The sequence below is a fragment of the Somniosus microcephalus genome, chromosome 13 (assembly GCF_052327205.1).
Source record: "Somniosus microcephalus isolate GS21.2 chromosome 13, FLI_Smic_1.0, whole genome shotgun sequence".
Taxonomy (NCBI): domain Eukaryota; kingdom Metazoa; phylum Chordata; class Chondrichthyes; order Squaliformes; family Somniosidae; genus Somniosus; species Somniosus microcephalus.
Genome location: NC_140999.1, coordinates 181,379,276 through 181,398,658, shown reverse-complemented (window position 1 = coordinate 181,398,658; position 19,383 = coordinate 181,379,276). Strand labels below are relative to the sequence as shown.

Below are 19,383 nucleotides of genomic sequence, written 5' to 3'. Positions count from 1 at the left end.
TTTCGAGCGGTTCATGCTCCATGTACTGATTGTAATGTAGGCTGCATTTTTTTTAGTCACTCTCAAGTGAATGTAATTATTTTCCTGTGATCACTATTATTAATTGGAAGAGACCCTTTACGGCTGAGTTTTATTTGTAAAATCTTTACATTCAGGCAAATTCTAGTTGGGGCTCTGTAAATTTTTAACCGTGTATAAATTGTAGTGGTACAAAATCGTCAGAAGGTACAAAGGGTCAACCATACTGTGTCCAAAAGATGGGAATTATGCCAAATATCTTCAACCAGCTATATCACTAATGAGTTAACCAATTGTAAATATATTTAACCTTCTCTTTCCCCCACCCCCCCCATCACTTACTGTATTAAACTGTACAGTACTTTAGACTTGGCCAGGGAGGAGGTGGTGCAGAGGCCCTTTGGCATCTGCTTTGGGGGGGGCAATGCGGTGGAAAGGGGAGGGGAAGAGGAGCATGGATTGGGGGAGGGGAAGAGGTGCCTGTTTTTATGTTTCGCTCAGCGTGGAAAAGTTGCCAGATTTCTGATTTCCCTTTGGTGTTTGACGCCAGAGTTTCTTCCAGTGTGTTGATTTATGATCTATATTGAAATCACATTCTTCTACATTGACCAAATGTCTTTCAAATGGTTATTTAAAATCGCGTGCTGATCTAACCATGCTAATTACTAGTCGTGGAGTAACTTGTCCCATTTTATGTGCCTCTTTCCATTTTAGTACTGTGTCTACCTCTCAGCTGTTTTGTGCTCCCCTTGTCCAAGCACATTGTGCTCACTTATATAGTCCACAAGGGCTGCTTTGCATTCAGTGCTTGTCCCCTGGTAATGATAATGTACATGATGAATTCTGAATAATTTTGACTTAACTAGCTGGAGAAACACGGGCTCTTTAGTCTTGAGAAGAAGCAACTGAGAAGGGAACCTTCCATAGATATAGATATTAAAATGGATAGACATGGAGAAGATGTTTTGACTTGTGGGGGGGGTCCAAAACTAGTCGCTGATAAATCCAATGAGGAATTCAAGAGAAACGTCTTTACCCAGAGAGTGGTTGGAATGTGGACATGCTACCACAGGGAGTAGTTGAGACGAATAGCATAGATGCATTTAAGGGGAAAGAAAGACTTGCATTTATATAGCGCCTTTCACAACCACTGGACGTCTCAAAGTGCTTTACAGCCAATTAAGTACTTTTGGAGTGTAGTCACTGTTGTAATGTGGGAAACGCGGCCCCCAATTTGCACACAGCAAGCTCCCACAAACAGCAATGTGATAATGACCAGATAATCTGTTTTAGTGATGTTGATTGAGGGATAAAGCTTGGCCAGGACACCGGGGATAACTCCCCTGCTCTTCTTTGAAATAGTGCCATGGGATCTTTTACGTCCACCTGAGAGAGCAGAGGGGGCCTTGGTTTAACGTCTCACCTGAAAGACGGCACCTCCGACAGAGCAGCGCTCCCTCAGCACTACACTGGAGTGTCAGCCTAGATTTGTGTGCTGAAGTCCCTGGATAAGTACATGAGGGAGAACGGAATCTGCTGATAGGGTTAGATGAAGTAGGGTGGGAGGAGGCTCGTGTGGAGCATAAACACTGGCATGGACCAGTTGGGCCGAACGGCCTGTTTCTGTGCTGTAAGTTCTGTGTAAACGTATAGATAACGTAAACCTGGGGCTGCTATTTTTATAAACCGTAATAGTAAGATGAGGGAGAGTAGGTACAAACTGATGAAATGCAAATTTACAACTGGTTTTGGGGAAAGTTTTCACTCGGAGAGTGATCAACACATGGAACAGATTTCTATGGAGGACAATGGGTCAAAAATCTTGGAGTGTCTCTTTCTAGATGGATGAGCCAAGCTGGGCCATTGATCTTTTGAACATACTTTAAAAAGCAATTCATTTTGGTCTTGGTGCTCGTATTGCAATTCTATTGTTGACAAGCAATTAAACTAAAATCTACTTGCTTTTCAAATCAAATCAAAATCAAATCAACTTTTATTGTCATTGTTAGTGCACAAGTGCAGTACAACGAAATGTAGGCTTGCGGCTCCAGAGAGTGTACATTTAGATTAAGACATTTAAACATTCAACATACTTGTAATACATTAACATAAACATAACCATAATAAAGTGCATTGGCAGATGTGCAGGCTTTAGAGTTTATTTGTGGAGTTCAGTAGGATGACAGCCCTGGGAAAGAAGCTGTTCCTAAATCTGGTCGTACGGGTGCGAATGCATCTGTAGCGTCTCCCAGATGGCAGGAGGGCGAACAGGCTGGGGTGGGTAGGGTCTTTGATGATGGACCGTGCCCTCCGTAGGCAGCGTTTCTGGTATATGTGCTCTATGGTCGGTAGCCGGGTGCCGGTAATGCGTTGGGCAGTTTTGACTACCCGCTGCAGGGCTTTCCGGTCATAGTAGCTACAGCTGCCATACCATACTGTGATACAGTTTGTCAGGATGCTCTCTATTGTGCAGCGGTAAAAGTTAGAGAGGATCAGGGGTGACAGGTTACATCCCTTCAGCCTCCTTAGGAAATATAGGCGCTGCTGGGCCTTCTTCACCAGAGAGGAGGTATTGAGGGACCAGGAGAGGTCTTCCGTGATGTGGACTCCGAGGAACTTAAAGCTGTCCACCCTTTCCACCACAGCCCCATTGATGTGGATGGGGGTGTGACTTCCGCCTTTAGACTTCCTGAAGTCCACAATGATTTCTTTGGTTTTCTTGATGTTAAGGGCCAGGTTGTTATCGGCGCACCACTTCACGAGATGCTGGACCTCCTCCCTGTAGGCTGACTCATCGTTGTTGGTGATCTGGCCTACTACCGTGGTATCATCCGCAAACTTGATGATGGTGTTGGAACCGTGAACAGCCACACAGTCGTGGGTGAAGAGGGAGTAGAGGAGGGGGCTCAGCACACATCCTTGTGGGGCCCCCGTGTTCAGGGTCAGGGGGGGGGAGGTGTGGTTACCTAATTTGACAGACTGGGGTCTGTTTGTTACATGAAGTCGTATTTATATTTTTTAAATTCAATGCGGGAAAGCTGTACTGCCCACCCTCAACCTGACCATGTTTCCCCGTCTCTGTACCAGGTGCGAGGCGCTCTACTAGATAGGATATGGTGGGCTGAGGCTTGCTGCCGATCGTATCTCCGTACCTGATTCCAGGTCTGGGAGCTGGAAGGAGGCGTAGCTCCTGGATTGAGTGTCGCTGCTTTCCTTTTGCACCACTGTCGACCCAAACCTACAGGCAGGTGTCCCACTTTCAACCTTCTGCGAATGTGACTTTGTAACTGGCTGTGCTGGGGGAGGTGGGGGTGGGGGCAGGGCGACTGTTTGCCTTCGCCAGTGAAGTACTTTTGAAGTGTAGTCACTGTTGTAATGTAGGAAATGCGGCAGCCAATTTGCGCACAGCAAGCTCCCACGAACAGCAATGTGACAATGACCAGATAATCTGTTTGTAGTGATGTTGATTGAGGGATAAATATCGGCCATGGCACCGGGGTTAACTCCCCGCTCTTCTTTGGAATAGTGTCATGGGATCGTTTACATCCACCTGAGAGGGCAGACGGGACCTCGGTTTAACATCTCATCCGAAAGATGGCACCTCCGACAGTGCAGCACTCTCTCAGTACTGCATTGGAGTGTCAGCCTAGATTTTTGTGCTCCATTCCCTGGAGTGGGACTATGAACCCACAACCTTCTGACTCGGAGGCGAGGGTGCTGCCCACTGAGCCACGGCTGACAACACTATAATGTGTTACGCTGGCAGAGTCTGCCTGCTGCTTAACCCAGAAGGGTTAACCTTTAAAGCAGGAGGCCTTGTGTCCAAAGACTATGTCCAGATAGTGTGATCAATTCAATTACTCTTAGAATACCATTATGTGCATTTAAAAAAAAAAAAAAGGTTGTGCAAGAGGCACTGTGAAGCCCAAGTGAGCCATGACGTTTGTGAAAGGATTGAGTCATCCTAAGGGTTTATTTGCGTCGGGAATCGAGCTGCTACAGGCTTTCCTCCGTAAGTGTTGCATGTTCCTGTGCGTTTACAGGGCTTGTGCCACACCCTGTCTATTTATTCAGCTCGCAGTGTCTCATCTTCCAGGGTTGCATCTGTCAGCATTTGGAAACCCACTCCCTGATCTCGGCTCGCTCCTGATTTTTTTTTTAGGAAGCTGGGGTGTCAGGCAGCGAAGAGTCTTCTCGAACATCCTGCTGCAGCTGGGCTGTACCAGACACTTTGTCGACTGCAAAATTGGAGATGAAACAGAAGTACTGGCTAAGTGTTCTCCTTGGTATGGTGGGCTGATGAGCTGCTCCAGGGCCTCGCTGTAATTGTTCCACCATAGATTAGTGCTCCAACCTTCAGTGTTACATTGGGAGAGGCCAAAAGTAGGGGCCATAAATATAAGATGGTTACTAACAAATCTAACAGGGAATTCAGGACAAACCTCTTTTACCCATAGTGTGGTTAGAATGTGGAACTTGCTACCACAACGAGTAGTTGAGGCGACTAGCATAGATAGAACATTTAAAAAAAGGCCATTCGAGCCTGCTCTGCCATTCAATATAATCATGGCTGATCTTCTATCTCAATACCATATTCCCCCTCTCTCCCCATACCCCTTTTGTGTCTAAGGGGAAGCTAGATAAGTACATTGAGGAAGAAAGGAATAGAGGATATGTTAGAGTTTTTAGGTGAAGTAGGGTGGGAGAACATAAGACATAGGAGCAGGTGTAGGCCATACAGCCTCTCGAGCCTGCTCCGCCATTCAATAAGGTCATGGTCGATCTTCTACCTCAACTCCACTTTCCCGCCCTATCCCCTCATGCTCAAGAGGAGGCTCATGTGGCGCATAAACACTGGCGCAGACCAGTTGGGCCGAGTGATCTGCTTCTGTGCTGTACATTCTATGTAATAAATAGAATGGGGTGGCGGGGGGCTTTTTTTTTGGCTGTCCATGTCTTTGCTTTTCCTTCTCTGTGGGGAAGTATTAGCCCCCACTTTATGTTGCTCAGATTTGGACTGAATGGGTGGGGAGTGGGAAGAGAGTTGGGTGGGGGTTGTATTTGCTGTAATGCATGTTGGAGTTCTCCGCTCTTGTAGAGCCAGGCTCTGTAATTTTAACATGGTAAAGTGCTTGTGGTCTTTTCTCTACTTAAAACTAATTTAGAAATAGATGCCAACTTTCTCGATAGTGATAGCTGCAGTGTTGGTTTTTCTGTCGCTATTTTGTTGGTTGAGGCAAAAATGTACAGATCCCAGAAACTGGTTTCCTGCATTATCATCTTCGAGACACATTTATAGTCATTTGCACCTTTGCATTGTGAATAAGTTTGATTTGTGGGTAGGGCTACCATATGATATTGTTGAGTTAGGTGGGGAGTCACCACACGTAGAGGGGACTCCAGATATTTATCAGGTTGTTTGTTGTCACCTGAGAATGGTCAGTGCTTTACGCTATTGAGGCCTTCGTGAAGGCACAACCATCGGCACAGTGCTGTGTTAACCAGATAACAGCCAACAAGTAGCTTTGCATTCAATATGGGTGTTTGCCCTTCTTCTGAAAACAGTGACTTACACTGGGGGCCAGCCCAGTTCTACAGGCCTTCACCTCACCCATCCAAGTGGCCATTCATAAGGGAGCCTAGTCATCAGGTATTGGCAGGCTGGTTGATTGTGGGTGTCATAGACAACTCCGTTTTGGCATCGCCCAGCTCCCACATACATTCCATCAAGGTGTCACTGGATTGCGTTTCTAGTGGAAGTCATGGCTCCTCTTGCTTTATTCTTCTCTCTTTCCACCCCCCCCCCCCCAATTCAGTCTGTGAACCCGAGAGCAATTGTAGCAAATAACAACAGAAGATGCTGGAAAATCTCAGCAGGCCAGGCAACATCCGTGGAGAGAGAAATAGAGTCAACGTTTCAGGTCGAAACCCTTCGTCAGGACTGAAAAACACAGGAAATGAAACAGATTAAAAGGCCAGTTTGGGGGCTGGGAAATGGGGATGAGAGAACAAAAGGGAAGTGAAGAGACATTAAGAGGTATTCAAAACAAGACGAGATGGTGATGGGACTAGTAAAGAGACAAAAGACGGCTCTAGATCAGGTGTGAAATGCGCAGGCAGAATGAGAGACAGCTGCCATGTGGGAGAGAAAAAAAGGGGGAAGGGCACAAAACAAAGGTGTGGATAAAAAATATATATAAAAATGTAATAGGGGCCGAGGTTATGATCTGAAATTGTTGAATTCGATATCGAGTCCGGAAGGCTGTAAAGTGCCTAATCGAAACATGAGGTGCTGTTCCTCGAGCTTACGCTGGGTTTCTGTGGAACAATGCATGAGCCCGAGGACGGTGAGGTCTGAGTGGGAATGGGGCGGTGAATTAAAGTGACAGGCGACCGGAAGCTCGGGGTCACCCTTGCAGACTGAACGGAGGTGTTCCGCAAAGCGGCCACCCAATCTGCGTTTGGTCTCCCCAATGTAGAGGAGACCGCAACGTGAGCAGCGAATACAGTATACTAGATTGCACCTGGAATCTAGTTTCACCTGGAAGGGGTGTTTGGGGCCCTGGACAGTGGGAAGGGGGAAGGTATAAGGGCAGGTGTTGCATCTCCTGCGCTTGCACGGGAAGGTGCCATGTGAAGGGGAAGGGGTGCTGGGGGTGATAGCAATCTCAATGCCAGCCCGGCCAAGATCAGCTGAAGCCACCAGCTCCCGACTTATGGGTCTTAAAAATCCAGCGGCATCACCAGATTTGCTACGGCTGGTCACCGAGAAGACCCTTTTTATTTTTATAAACCCCGGTCCACATTGAAATGGGTCTGGTGCAATATGAGAAGCAGCTTAACTTTTTTAAATTCACTTATGGGATGTGGGCGTCACTGGCAAGGCCGGCATTTATTGCCTGTCCTTAGTTGCCCTCGAAGGTGGTGGTGAGTCGCCTTCTTGAACCGCTGCAGTCCGTGCGCTGAAGGTACTCCCACAGCGCTGTTAGGTAGGGAGTTCCAAGATTATGACCCAGCGACAATGAAGGAACGGCGATATACTTCTAAGTCAGGATGGTGTGTGACTTGGAGGGGAACTTGGAGGTGGTGGTGTTCCCATGCGCCTGCTGCCCTTGCCCTTCTAGGTGGTAGAAGTCGCGGGTTTGGGAGGTGCTGCCGAAGAAGCTTTGGCGAGTTGCTGCAGTGCATCTTGTAGATGGTACACACTGCAGCCACGGTACGCCGGTGGTGGAGGGAGTGAATGTTTAAGGTGGTGGATGGGGTGCCAATCAAGCGGGCTGCTTTTGTCCTGGATGGTGTTGAGCTTCTTGAGTGTTGCTGGAGCTGAACTCATCCAGGCAAGTGGAGAGTATTCCATCACACTCCTGACTTGTGCCTTGTAAATGGTGGAAACGCACCTGAGGGATTAAATCTTGAGACCTTCCTCATCTACATGGCTCAGTCCCGCACCACGCACTGCCCTTAGTCAGTGTACTCTTGCAATAAAATATTATCAGTCAGCACTTGCTCTCGTCGCCGGCCTCCCACCTTGCATCCTCCGTAAACTTGAGTTCATCCAAAACTCTGCTGCCCGTATCCTAACTCGCACCAGGTCCCATTTACCCATCACCCTTGTGCTCGCTGACCGCCATTGGCTCCTGGTCCGGCAACTGGCCTTTTTAAAAAAAAAAAAAAAAAAAAAAATGTTCTTTGTTTTCCAATCCCTCCCTGGCCTCGCCCCTCCCTATCTCTGTAACCTCCTCCAGCTCTACAACCCTCCGAGATCTCTGCACTGCTCAGATTCCGGCCTTTTGCGCTGCCCTGATTTTCATCGCTCCACCACTGGCGGCCGTGCCTTCAGCTGCCTCGGCCCTAAACTCTGCAATTGCCTCCCTAAACCTCTCCGCATCTCTACCGCCCTCCAATGTTCCCTGTAAGGCTGTGCAGCGCTCCAGGGATCCCGTGCGGCCGGCCTTTCAATGTAAAAACCGCGCATGCGCTGTATTTTGAATGGCCCCAAAAATTAGAGGGAACATTGCCTCTCTCTCCACCTTTAAGACGCTCCTTAAAACCCTTTAGTCGCCTGTCCTAATATCTCCTTACATGGCCTGGTGCCCTATTCTGTTTGATAGTGCCTTGGAACGTTTTACTAAGTTAAAGGTGCTGTATAAATGCAAGTTGTTGTATTTGGTTGTCTTGTCACTCCTGCATCACTGGGCCATAATCCCTTTGTCTGTCAATGGAAAAACATAAACTACCTTAGCAAATTAACTTTTCAAATCTCGTATTGTTTAAATGCTGGCCACTGTCAAGTAGTTTATTGATGAGATTGACGTGAACTGTACAAGTTGTACGTATACATAGTACATTTATTTTTGTTTTTAACCATCGATGTCTGTGATCCTCATGACTTCACATGAACAATGAGAAGGCTGAACAAAGTGCAGTTTATGGCAAGCTTTCCAACAGTCTTCCAGTAACTCTTCATTATCATATCTCATTTGAATATTCTGGGAAGGGTGGGGGAGTGGGTGAACAAATAAAAGCCCACGTTCTTAACCTACCTCACTTGGCAGTAGGTGGTTATTCCAGCCATCGTGTTGGGTCAGGTTTGGGAGCGCACACAGTGAAGGTGGGCGGGCTCTTTCCTGTAAAATAGCCAACCGGATTGGCTCGCTGCCTCGACTCCTGGGAACCTGGCTGGGGCGTCAGCTCCAGCTAACATTTTGGGAAGGAAGCCACAAGCTTTTGTTTGCATTAAAATCATTACCCAGTTCCACGCTATTCCCAACTAAACCTTTCTGACTGTCGCTTTTCTTTTTCATTTAAACAGGCGATTGGTTAGAAATGCCTGCTACAACACGATGTTACATGACGCTGTTCATTTAAAATGGGAATTAGCAATTCTATTTAAAGGCTCAAAGGCTGACCTATTTACAATTCCCAAACTATCTGTATGTCCACTGTTGCATTTCCCCAGCCCACAATGCCCCCCCCCCCCCACACACAAAACCTGGACTGGACTGTTGGGACAGATTCTGCTAAAATAAAATACTCTCTCCTCCCTTCAAACACCATTCCATCTGTCGTTTTGACACGAGCTTTGGTCTGGCTGCCTGCGATCGAGCTCAGGGCAGATTGCTCGAAGCTATTAATACCACATTGGCCAGCTTGTAGTGGGGATTTTAATTGCCATCCAGGGTAGCTTTGCCCCTCTTTCCTCCACCATGTGACACCTCTTTGTCTCGCGGTGGGGGTGGGGGAGGGTTGGGGGGAAATGCAAGAGAGATTTTAGTCATGGGTAGCATTTTCCCCCGCGTCGTGCAGTTTATAACCCAGTACACTGACGGGCTAGCTGAGGTTCCATCAATAAGAAAGAAAGATAGACTTGCATTTCTATAGCGCCTTTCATGACCATCGGACGTCTCAAAGCACTTTACAGCCAATGAAGTACTTTTGAAGTGGAGTCACTGTTGTAATGTGGGAAATGCGGCAGCCAATTTGCGCACAGCCAGCTCCCACAAACAGCAATGTGAAAATGACCAGATAATCTGTTTTTGTTATGTTGGTTGAGGGATAAATATTGGCCAGGACACCGGGGATAACTTCCTTGCTCTTCTTCGAAATAGTGCCATGGGATCTTTTACGTCCACCTGAGAGAGCAGGCGGGGCCTCGGTTTAACGTCGCGTCCGAAAGACGGCACCTCCAACAGTGCAGCACTCCAGTGTCAGCCTGGATTTATGTGCGCAATTCCCTGGAATGGGACTTGAACCCAAAACCTTCTGACTCCGAGGCGAGTGTACTACCCACTGAACCACAGCTGACACAATAGTGAAGAACTGTATTTGTAATTTAGATTAACCTGTTTGATTCATTTATTTAAGCAAAAAGCTGTATTTTGAATTGCCGAGGATTTTGGCTATATTACAGTAATTCCAAAGCTTTTGAAGTGTACATTAGGCTGTGGAAACAATTGCTCTCCGTTTGCTCGAGACCCTTCATTTATGTTTCATATAAGTGAACTGAGAGGGAATAATTTGTTTATTTTTGTCATTAAGTCCTTGAGGGGGTGACCTGATAGAGGTCTTTTAAGATTATGAAAGGGTTTGATCGGGTAGATGTAGAGAAGATGTTTCCACTTGTGGGGGAGACCAGAACTAGGGGCCATAAATATAAGTTAGTCACTAATTAAATTCAATCGGGAATTCAGGGAGTGGCGAGGATGTGGAACTCGCTGCGACAGGGAGTGGTTGAGGCGAATAGCAGAGTTGCATTTAAGGGGAAGCTAGGTAAACACGTGAGGGAGAAAGGAATAGAGGGATATGCTAATGGGGTGAGATGGAGGGGTGGGGGGGAGGCTCGTGTGGAGCATAAACACCGGCATGGACTAGTTGGGGCGAATGGCCTGTTTCTGCACTGTAAATAATATGTAACCCTTTCTGTTTCTGAGTAATTGTTCATATCTAGCCTCACCACCAACCCCCCCCACCTTCCCAAAGGCAAATGACTAACCTTCGACCTCGAGTTGGAATGTTAAACTTGTTTTTCTCGTAATAAAGACCTGCGACCAGCGCAGCGACTTCTGTCTGATCCAGTGGTTGTTAAACGATCCCATGCCACTCCTGTGAAGCGCCTTGGGACATTTTACTATCTCAAAAGGCATTTCTGGAAATGTCAGCTGTTCTATGAAGCAGAACGGGGGAGATCTTGCCACGACTTGGTCAACATTCCTCCCTCAACCAATAACGCCAAATAAAAAGTAGGCTGCCCGGCTGTTAACGGCATCTAAAAACCGAGAAAGCTGGAAACACTCAGCAGGTCAGGCAGCATCCGTGGAGAGAGAAACAGAGTCAACGTTGCGGGCCGATGACCTTTCAGCAGCACGTCAAACATTAAATTGCATTGATGTTTGTGGAATATTGCTGGCACATTATGCCTGCTGTGTTTGCCTGCGTAACCAGTGATTGCTGCATTGCAAAAAGAATTCGTCATGTGGTGTGCTTATCAAGGGCACTATATCAATGTGAATATTTCTTTCAGCGTGCTGCGGTGGTAATATGAACATTCTCCCTTGTGTTAAATATGAAATGGTGGTTAGGTCAACTTGCTGTCTTTTTGAGTTCCACTAACCTGATGTGGTCCTGTTGTGAGCCAGTCCTTTTTTGTCAGGACATGTTTTTTTAAATTTTGTCCGTTGTTTGAAGCTGAGAGCTTTGTATGCTGCGATCCACAAATTTAATTTATTTTCATCAAAATTGAACAAATTTTTATTTTTTAAAAGGGATATTTAGCAAGGTATCGGCCTTGGCTCAGTGTTAGCCCTGCATGCAGGTGCAGCAAGCGGTTAAGAAGGCAAATGGTATGTTGGCCTTCATAGCAAGAGGATTCGAGTACAGGAGCAAGGATGTCTTGCTGCAGTTGTACAGGGCCTTGGTGAGACCACACCTCGAGTATTGTGTGCAGTTTTGGTCGCCTTACCTGAGGAAGGATGTTCTTGTCATCGAGGGAGTGCAGCGAAGATTCACCAGACTGATACCTGGGATGGCAGGAATGACGTATGAAGAGAGATTGGGCTTATCTTCGCTGGAGTTTAGAAGACTGAGAGGGGATCTCATTGAAACTTATAAAATTCTAACGGGACTAGACAGACTAGATGCAGGAAGGATGTTCCCAATGGCGGGGGAGTCCAGAACCAGGGGTCACAGTCTAAAGATAAGGGGTAAGCCATTTAGGATAGAGATAAGGAGGAATTTCTTCACCCAGATGAACTTGTGGAATTCTCTACCACAAAAGGCAGTAGAGGCCAATTCATTAAATATATTCAAGAAAGAGTTAGATATATTTCTTGAGGCTAAAGGGATCAAAGAATATGGGGAGAAAGCAGGGACAGGGTACTGAATTTGGATGATCAGCCATGATCTCATTAAATGGCGGAGCAGGCTCAAGGGGCTGAATGGCCTACTCCTGCTCCTATCTTCTATGTTTCTATGTCATCTCCAAGTCAGAAGGTTGTGGGTTCGAGTCCCACTCGAGAGAGTTGAGCGCAGGATTCAGGCCGATGCGCAGTGCATTGCTGAGGGAGTGCTGCACTGTCGGAGGTGCCGTCTTTTGGATGGGGCATTAAACCGAGGCCCTGTCTGCCCTCTCAGCTGTATATAAAAGATCCCATGTCGCTCTTCAAAGAAGGACAGGGAACATCTCCCCAGTGTCCTGGCCAATACTTATCCCTTAACCAACATGTGATTGCACTGGAGAGGGTGCAGAGGAGATTTACGAGGATGTTGCCTGTGCTGGAGAATTTTAGCTATGCTGAAAGATTGGATAGGCTGGGGTTGTTTTCTTTGGAACAGAGGAGACTGAGGGGAGACCTTATTGAGGTGTATAACATTGAGGGGCCTAGATAGAGTGGATAGGAAAGACCTATTTCCCTTAGCAGAGAGGGCAATAACCGGGGGGGGGGGCATAGATTTAAAGTAATTGGTCGGAGGTTTAGAGGGGAGTTGAGAACTTCTTTCACCCAGAGGGTGGTGGGGGGGTCTAGAACTCACTTCCTGAAAAGGTGGTAGAGGCAGAAACCCTCATCACATTTAAAAGTACTTGGATACGCACTTGAAGTGCCGCAACCTACAAGGCTATGGACCAAGAGCTGAAAAGTGGGATCAGGGTGGATAGCTCTTTCTTTTGGCCGGCACAGACACGATGGGCCGAATGGCCTCCTGCTTCTATGATCACTAAAGCAGATTATCCAGTGGTTTGTCTCATTTGCCGTTTGTGGATCCTTGCTGTGCGCAAATCGGCTGCCGTGATTCCTACATTACAACAGTGACACTTCAAATTGGCTGTAAAGCGCTTTGGAATGCCCTGAGGTTGTGAAAGGTGCTATATAAATGCCAGTTCTTTCATGCCGACTAGGATATCTGTTCCTGCAGCATACATCATTAGTTGTTGTTGTTGTTGATCTATATAAATGTGCCTAGTATTACAGAAATATTTAATTGTTAAAAGAAGTAAAAGTAAATTTGGTGGCAATATTTACAATGATTAGCAATCTGGCCGCCACTCCACACTGACTCCATTGATATATCCCTGGCTTAGAGGGCCGAGTACGAAACCTCCCCTCAAGCATCTGCAGAAGATGCAGTGCGGTTGACCACTAGGAGGAACACGAGTGGCCCGGCGGAGAAGCTTTGCCTCTCTGCAATGCCATGGCTGAGTTTGGTGACCTCTCTCTTCACCCCCTCCCCAATGGGGGATGGTGGCGACCAGTCTGTATTCCACGCAACACCATGTTGGTGCCTCGGTGCAGTTGTCTTCATACTCTATTAATCCTGCCCACGTTCATTCCCTTTTATTTAAAAAGTGGGTCTTGAGAGGAAAGTACCATTCTTCAAAGGATGCAGTGCAGTAGAAAATCTGAAAAACTCCATCTGATTTAACCAGGAAGAGGCCTGAACAGATGACTTGAGCCACAATACACAGAGTGCGGTATTTAATGCAGTGTGGGAAAGGAAACTGCCATGTTTAGCAGCATTGGTGCAGTACTGTTGTAAAGAGCTGTTATTTTACTGACTGATTTATTGTAGTAATGTTGCTCAGATAATAAGCTTGAACAATTTCTCTGCAAATCTGGGTGAAAAACCTGTCATCTCTTTTCATCCTGTCCCTCATTCTCTCTTTCCCCCCCCCCCCCCCCCCAACACAGCGACCATACTAGTCCATTTCTCTGCTGTTGTCCCTATTCTGTTCTGATTTGCTAATGGAGAGAGCTGTCGGCGAGGAAGGAGGGGAGAGAGACGGAAGCTGACAAATAGGGTTTGTTTCTGTCACAGCCGGAAAGCTCTCGAGTCTCTTCCAACCAGGGCGCAGGGTCAGTTATTTGGCCAGTTCTGAAGAAGTGGGTGGGAGTGGGAGGATGTAAGATGTAACTTCAGGTGATAGATTGCTAAGTTGCAGCAAGTCGAAAGATACGATTTTAAGATCAAGATAACCAAACCTCACCCAATACTGCGTACCTGGCAGGAAGTCCTTACTGCATTGCTCTGAGATGGAGTTAAAGGGGAAGTCTTTCCACATGAATTTCCCCAGCCATAATCCTGAGTGCGCAGTAAACGGCTCAATGCAGTTCGTAAAATGTTAAAGGGAAGTGTATTCAACTGAATTGATGCGTAATACCAAATGTTCTAAAAGGAAATACCGATGAATTGATATTCCTCTGTTGTTTATTGCTGTGCCTCTCAGTTGTCCCTCACAACTGTGTTCTAACTCTTGTAAAATGCCAATTAGGAGATGTCATCAGTTGAAATCAAATTAACAAAAGGGCCCCCTTTTTAAAGAGGCGCAGACAATAAACTTCGAATTATAAGTAAAACAAAAGGAAAGTTATTAAAATAAATCATGATTTTGTTCCTGGTGTCGACTGTGCACTCCAGTCCCTCCGCTGGCCGCGGCGCGCCTCAAGTGTACCGGTGGACACCGCGTGCTCCCTCTCCAGGGACACACGGGTGCGGACATAGCCGCGGAGGAGAGACAGGCAGTTGGGCCGACCCACCACCTGTCCTAATCTCTCCTCTTGTGGCTCGGTGTCAAATTTTGTTCGAGTGAAGCGCCTTGGGACGTTTTACTACATGGTGGGAACAATGTGAGAAGGCAGATTTTAGAGACTGCACAAGTAGGAGCATACAGCACAGAAGGAGGCCATTTGGCCCATCATCCCTGTGCCGGCTCTTTGAAACAGCTATCCAATTAGTCCCCACTCCCCTGCTCTTTCCCCAGTAGCCCTGTATATTTTTCCTTTTCAAGTATATATCCGATCTCCTTTTGAAAGTTATTATTAACTCTGCATCCACCATCATTTCAGGCCGTACATTCCAGATCATCACAACAACACATCATCAGATGGTAACTGTTGGAGCTTTTCAACCACATATCTGGGGTAAGAAGCAAATTTTGAGCTGCTTCATTCCTACCTTGCAGATTCTTGAGTCAGAGCCAGCGGTCTGTTGCCTCTGGTCAGTGTGTCTGTGCACCAGGAAAGGGCAGAGTGGGGAAGCCTGGACTCCAAAGGAAACGCTGCCTTCTGGTGAGAACTAGCGATCTCTCGCTGCGCTTTTCGGAAGCTGTTCTTAATTGAATCATTATTTCCTGTTGCCAGTCAAAGTCTCTTGAAAAGTGACATACTGTGGTTTCATGAAGCAACAATCTTGATAAGTTGATGGCTCTCTGAAAGCCCACTGAGGTGGGGTTCGAATCACAGGACAAACTGAGAGTGATGTGCATTTTCCATGCCATCTTCTACTGACAACGTCTTGACCCCAGAATCTGATTGTGCAATTCGCAGAACCTGCTTCGGGGGTGTGGGTGGGGGAGGGAACGAGGAACCCTATGACTGATTTCTCAGCCAAAGTCACGTTTCACTCTGGCCTCCTCCTCCTGAGGGAGCTAATGGAAGAGAGTTTCATTTCTATACCCTCTGGAGTTTACTAGAATGAAAAATGATTTCATTGAAACGTACAAGGGCTCGACAGGGTAGCTGCTGAGAGGCTGTTTCCCCTGGGCTGGAGAGTCTAGAGCTCGGGAGTCATAGGGCTCGATTTTGCCAGGCGGGATTGGAGGCGGGTGAGGTGTTAAAATCACAAAAACTGGCAGACGGGCCCAATCCCGCCTCCATCCCGACTCCGAGCAATTTTCCCATATGCGAGTTTTCTGATCCCGTCTCCATCCCGCCTCCAAGAGGCGGGATAGGCCCTTAAGTCCCTTAACAACCAGTTAAGTGCCTCTATAATCCCATTTTGAGAGGCCTTTCTGATTTTAACAGTTTCCCCACGCGCTTCACGCCTCCTCTGAAACACGCCAGTGAAACCTGGTGGCTTCACAATTGGATTGCTGACTATCAGCTGCAGCTCCACCATTAAAAAGGAGTTTTCACCAATCTTCATTTGCAGGTGACAGAACTTTGTTGTCTCAGGTCTGGGGGAATTTTTAACAGGCCTACTCATTGTTGTGGAAGTTTGGAGCCTGACACCCATCTCCAGTGTGACCTCCTGGGAAACCCCTCTCCCCACCTTGAATGAGCGCTTCCTCAACTGAGGGATATACCAGAAGAATGGGAACCATTTATTTCCTTTCCTCCTGGACATCAGATTCGGACGAAGGCCAGCCGCGGCAGCAGCAGAACCCTGAACAGCAGCAGCACCAACTGCAGGAGCAACAGCAGGAGCTCCAAGCTGCTGCTCACCCACCTGAAGCTGCACAGGCCAGAAGGCGCCAGCGCGCGACCACATTGCTGCAAGGGATGCACTCATCTTGGCCAGATTTGCTTAGCCTGCACAATCAAACACTTTTGCTTCGCACATTCTTATCAGACCATCGACAATGGCCAAGAACCTGCGGATTCCTATCACTCTGACCACCATACTGACAATTGCAAGTTGCCCTAAGCCCTCAATGTGGAAGTCCCATTTGTGAAATGACACACGCCACAACTGCAACAGTTTGCCATCAGAATTTTTTATGACAATAAGTAAGTGATGGCATTTAAAAAATAAACACATTACACCCAAGTGACTACCCTTGTGACTACTTGTGCATTATCGTCCTCTTGTGCGTGCTCCTATGTGGTGCTTCTCCTGTGGCTTCAGCAGATGTGGAGGCCCCTTGTTCACTTACTTGCTGCTCCTGCCTCGATACCTTTGGCGGGCGTCCTCTAGGTTTGTGAGCCTCTGAGGGCTCGGCAACAGTTTGCTGCTCCTGTGGCTATGCAAGGGCTGAGACGCTGATCTCAGTTGGGTGGGGACTCTGGTGGGGCTCTGACCGAGGGCTCTGCAGTGGCATGGTCGTGTGAGCGCTTGGAGAGGAGTCCCCACTTCCTTGTTGTATGCCACCAACATCCCTCTCATGGGTCAGCCCCACTTCAGAGCTAGCAAGTGGCTTGACAGCACCTTGCTGCAATTCAGTGGGGCCATGAGGACCCATTTCTGTCCTGGAAGTCCTACTCCCGAGGACTTGCCTGAAGGTCTGGTTTCTATGCTCAATAGCTGACCATCGCTCCTCAAGAGATGTCAGTCTATTCTGAACAATGACCATGTTTTCACGACCCTGGCGACTAAGCTCCTCCATGGCCGTAGCCATCCTCTCCTCTACGGTAGCCATCCTTTCCACGGAGGTTGCCATCCTTTCCGTGGTGATGCGTTCATGCGCCGATGACTCCACAAAGGCTCTGCTCATGTTAGCAATGGACTCCTCCATTCGCTGCACACTCGCAGCGACCCTGGAGTCAAAACCTGCCAGAGACTCCTGCACCTCTTCCTGGAGTTCCAGCACCGCTCTTCTTCTGGATGGACCCGGAGGCAGAGGGTCGACATGCAGCTGGGTCGGCATGCAGCTGAGCCGAGCTGGCAGAGTCCTGCGCCCTCCGACTAGGACTCTCCACTGCTGTCCCTGTCTCCACCATCTGCTGATGCTCACTTATGAGCTGTGATACACCAGGTGACAACACTGCACTATCTCGCGAAGGTCCCACCGAGGTGTGAGTGTCTGCGCTGGTGCTTGGTGCGCTGAATTCTGCTGACGCTGCGCCGTCAGAGGTTGCAGCTTCCTCTGAGGAGGCTCAGGCTGTTCCTCCTGGATAGTGGGGATGGGGGCTTTCAATGGTCCTGTGGGGGAGTAAAGGAAAGTCAGAGATGTGAGGCCAAGGTTACATGCACATTGAATATTGCAGATGATCAGAAGACAATCTGTTAGAGCATCAGAATTATTATCAGTGACTCATGCAATTTCAATGAGAGAGATGATAAACTATTCTGTCATCAGCTTGCTCTGATGCACCCATCTCTGTCCCCCACTTGCGCATCCTCCTCCACTCCCACGATCTCCAGGGTTGCCTCCTCCCAGGGGGTGAGCTGGGCTACTGAGGGTGACCCTCCTCCTGTCCTCGCTTTTTCCCTCTTATTGTGAGCTCTCTTTTCCTGCAATGAGGGAGACAAGTGGAGTTTGAGTGAGAATGAAGGAATGAGTGTTGAGAATCCATATCATTGATGGTTAGAAGGAGACAAAGATGGAGTGAGGTGGCAAGACTGTGTGTTGTAAGTTGTTTTCATAGCATCACAGCGATAGGGAGTGTGAGGGCTGCATAGTCGAATAGTTAGGTGAATGTGACCATAGAGAGAGAGGGAATGGGTAAGGGTGCAGGGATGTCAGTGTCAAGTGGGATGTGGAGGAAGAGGGTTGTCAAAGCTGAGTGCTGGTGAGGAGAGGCAATGGGGATCAGATTGAGGGTGATGGGAAAGTCATACACACTTTTCCAGTGCGCAGAAGGTCATGAAACCTCTTCATGCACCGCAGCCAGGTTCTGCAGCACATAGACAAAGAGTTGACCTCCTGGGCCACTTGCATCCACACAGCTTTCGTCTGCTGGGGAGGCTTCTTCCTCCCTGAGGAAGGGAAGAGCACCTCCTTATTTCCTCTTGCTCCCTCCACCAGAGCTTGCAGGGCGGCATCATCGAACCTTGGTGCAGACTTTGGCCTACTGCTGGACATATTGGCTGGAGGAATCTATCACAGCAAAGGGCATAAGGTTTGCAGTCTGCAGATGAAACAAGGCTGCTTGCAGGCCTTAAATCCACCAGCACTGATGACGTCATCGGAGGCGACTTTCAGGATGGAAAGACTAAGTGGGCCAGGGCTTCCCACACGCTGGAAATCAATTTCCCAATTAGGTGAAAATCGCATATTTTTCCCAGATCAAATTGGAGTCGGGTGGCTGACACGCCCCCAGCCCGCCCCAATGGCAAAGTCGAGCCCATAGTCTCAGGATATGGGGTCGGCCATTTAGGACTGAGATGAGGAGAAATTTCTACACTCAGAGGGTTGTGAATCTTTGGAATTCTCTACCCCAGAGGGCTGTGGATTCTCTCTCGTTGAGTATATTCAAGACTGAGAGCGATAGAGTTTTGGACACTAAGGGAATCGAGGGATATGGGGATAGGGCGGGGAAGTGGAGTTGAGGCAGAAGATCAGCTGCGATCTTATTGAATGACCGAGCAGGCTCGAGGGGCCGTATAGCCAACTGTTATTTTTTTTATGTTCTTGTGTTTTCTGTTTTAACAGATTCTAGTTTGAACTCACATGGGTGGGGCGGGGGGGTGGAAGCAGAGGCCTAAACTTGGATAAAGAATTGTTAGTGGGGGGGGTGGGGAATAGGGGCACTTGCTCTTGCCCTTGGTCAGCTGTGCAGTCCTGCTGATTTGGAGCTGTCTGCACCATGGGAGCAGGCACAGCAAGCAGTTCTGTCCATTATCACGGGGGGGGGGGGGGAGCGCATAACACACAAGCCAGAAAAAATTGGGAGGGTGAGGCATCCCTTTCACCCCGTCGGCGGATACAGCTCT

At 47.9% G+C, this 19,383-nt stretch overlaps 1 protein-coding gene across 3 annotated transcripts in view; it reads left to right on the top strand.

Moving 5' to 3' along the window:
- The window catches only part of zhx3b (zinc fingers and homeoboxes 3b), an 83,393-nt gene that overhangs the window by 6,816 nt on the left and 57,194 nt on the right, over window positions 1–19,383 (top strand). For 2 of the 3 annotated variants that reach the window (XM_086005720.1, XM_086005718.1), the window contains exon 2: window positions 3,106–3,262. The exons of the other annotated variant lie outside the window; for it this stretch is intronic. The gene's annotated coding sequence lies outside the window, so the exon portion shown is untranslated. The remainder of the gene's footprint in view (window positions 1–3,105; window positions 3,263–19,383) is intronic. 3 annotated transcript variants of the gene reach the window in all.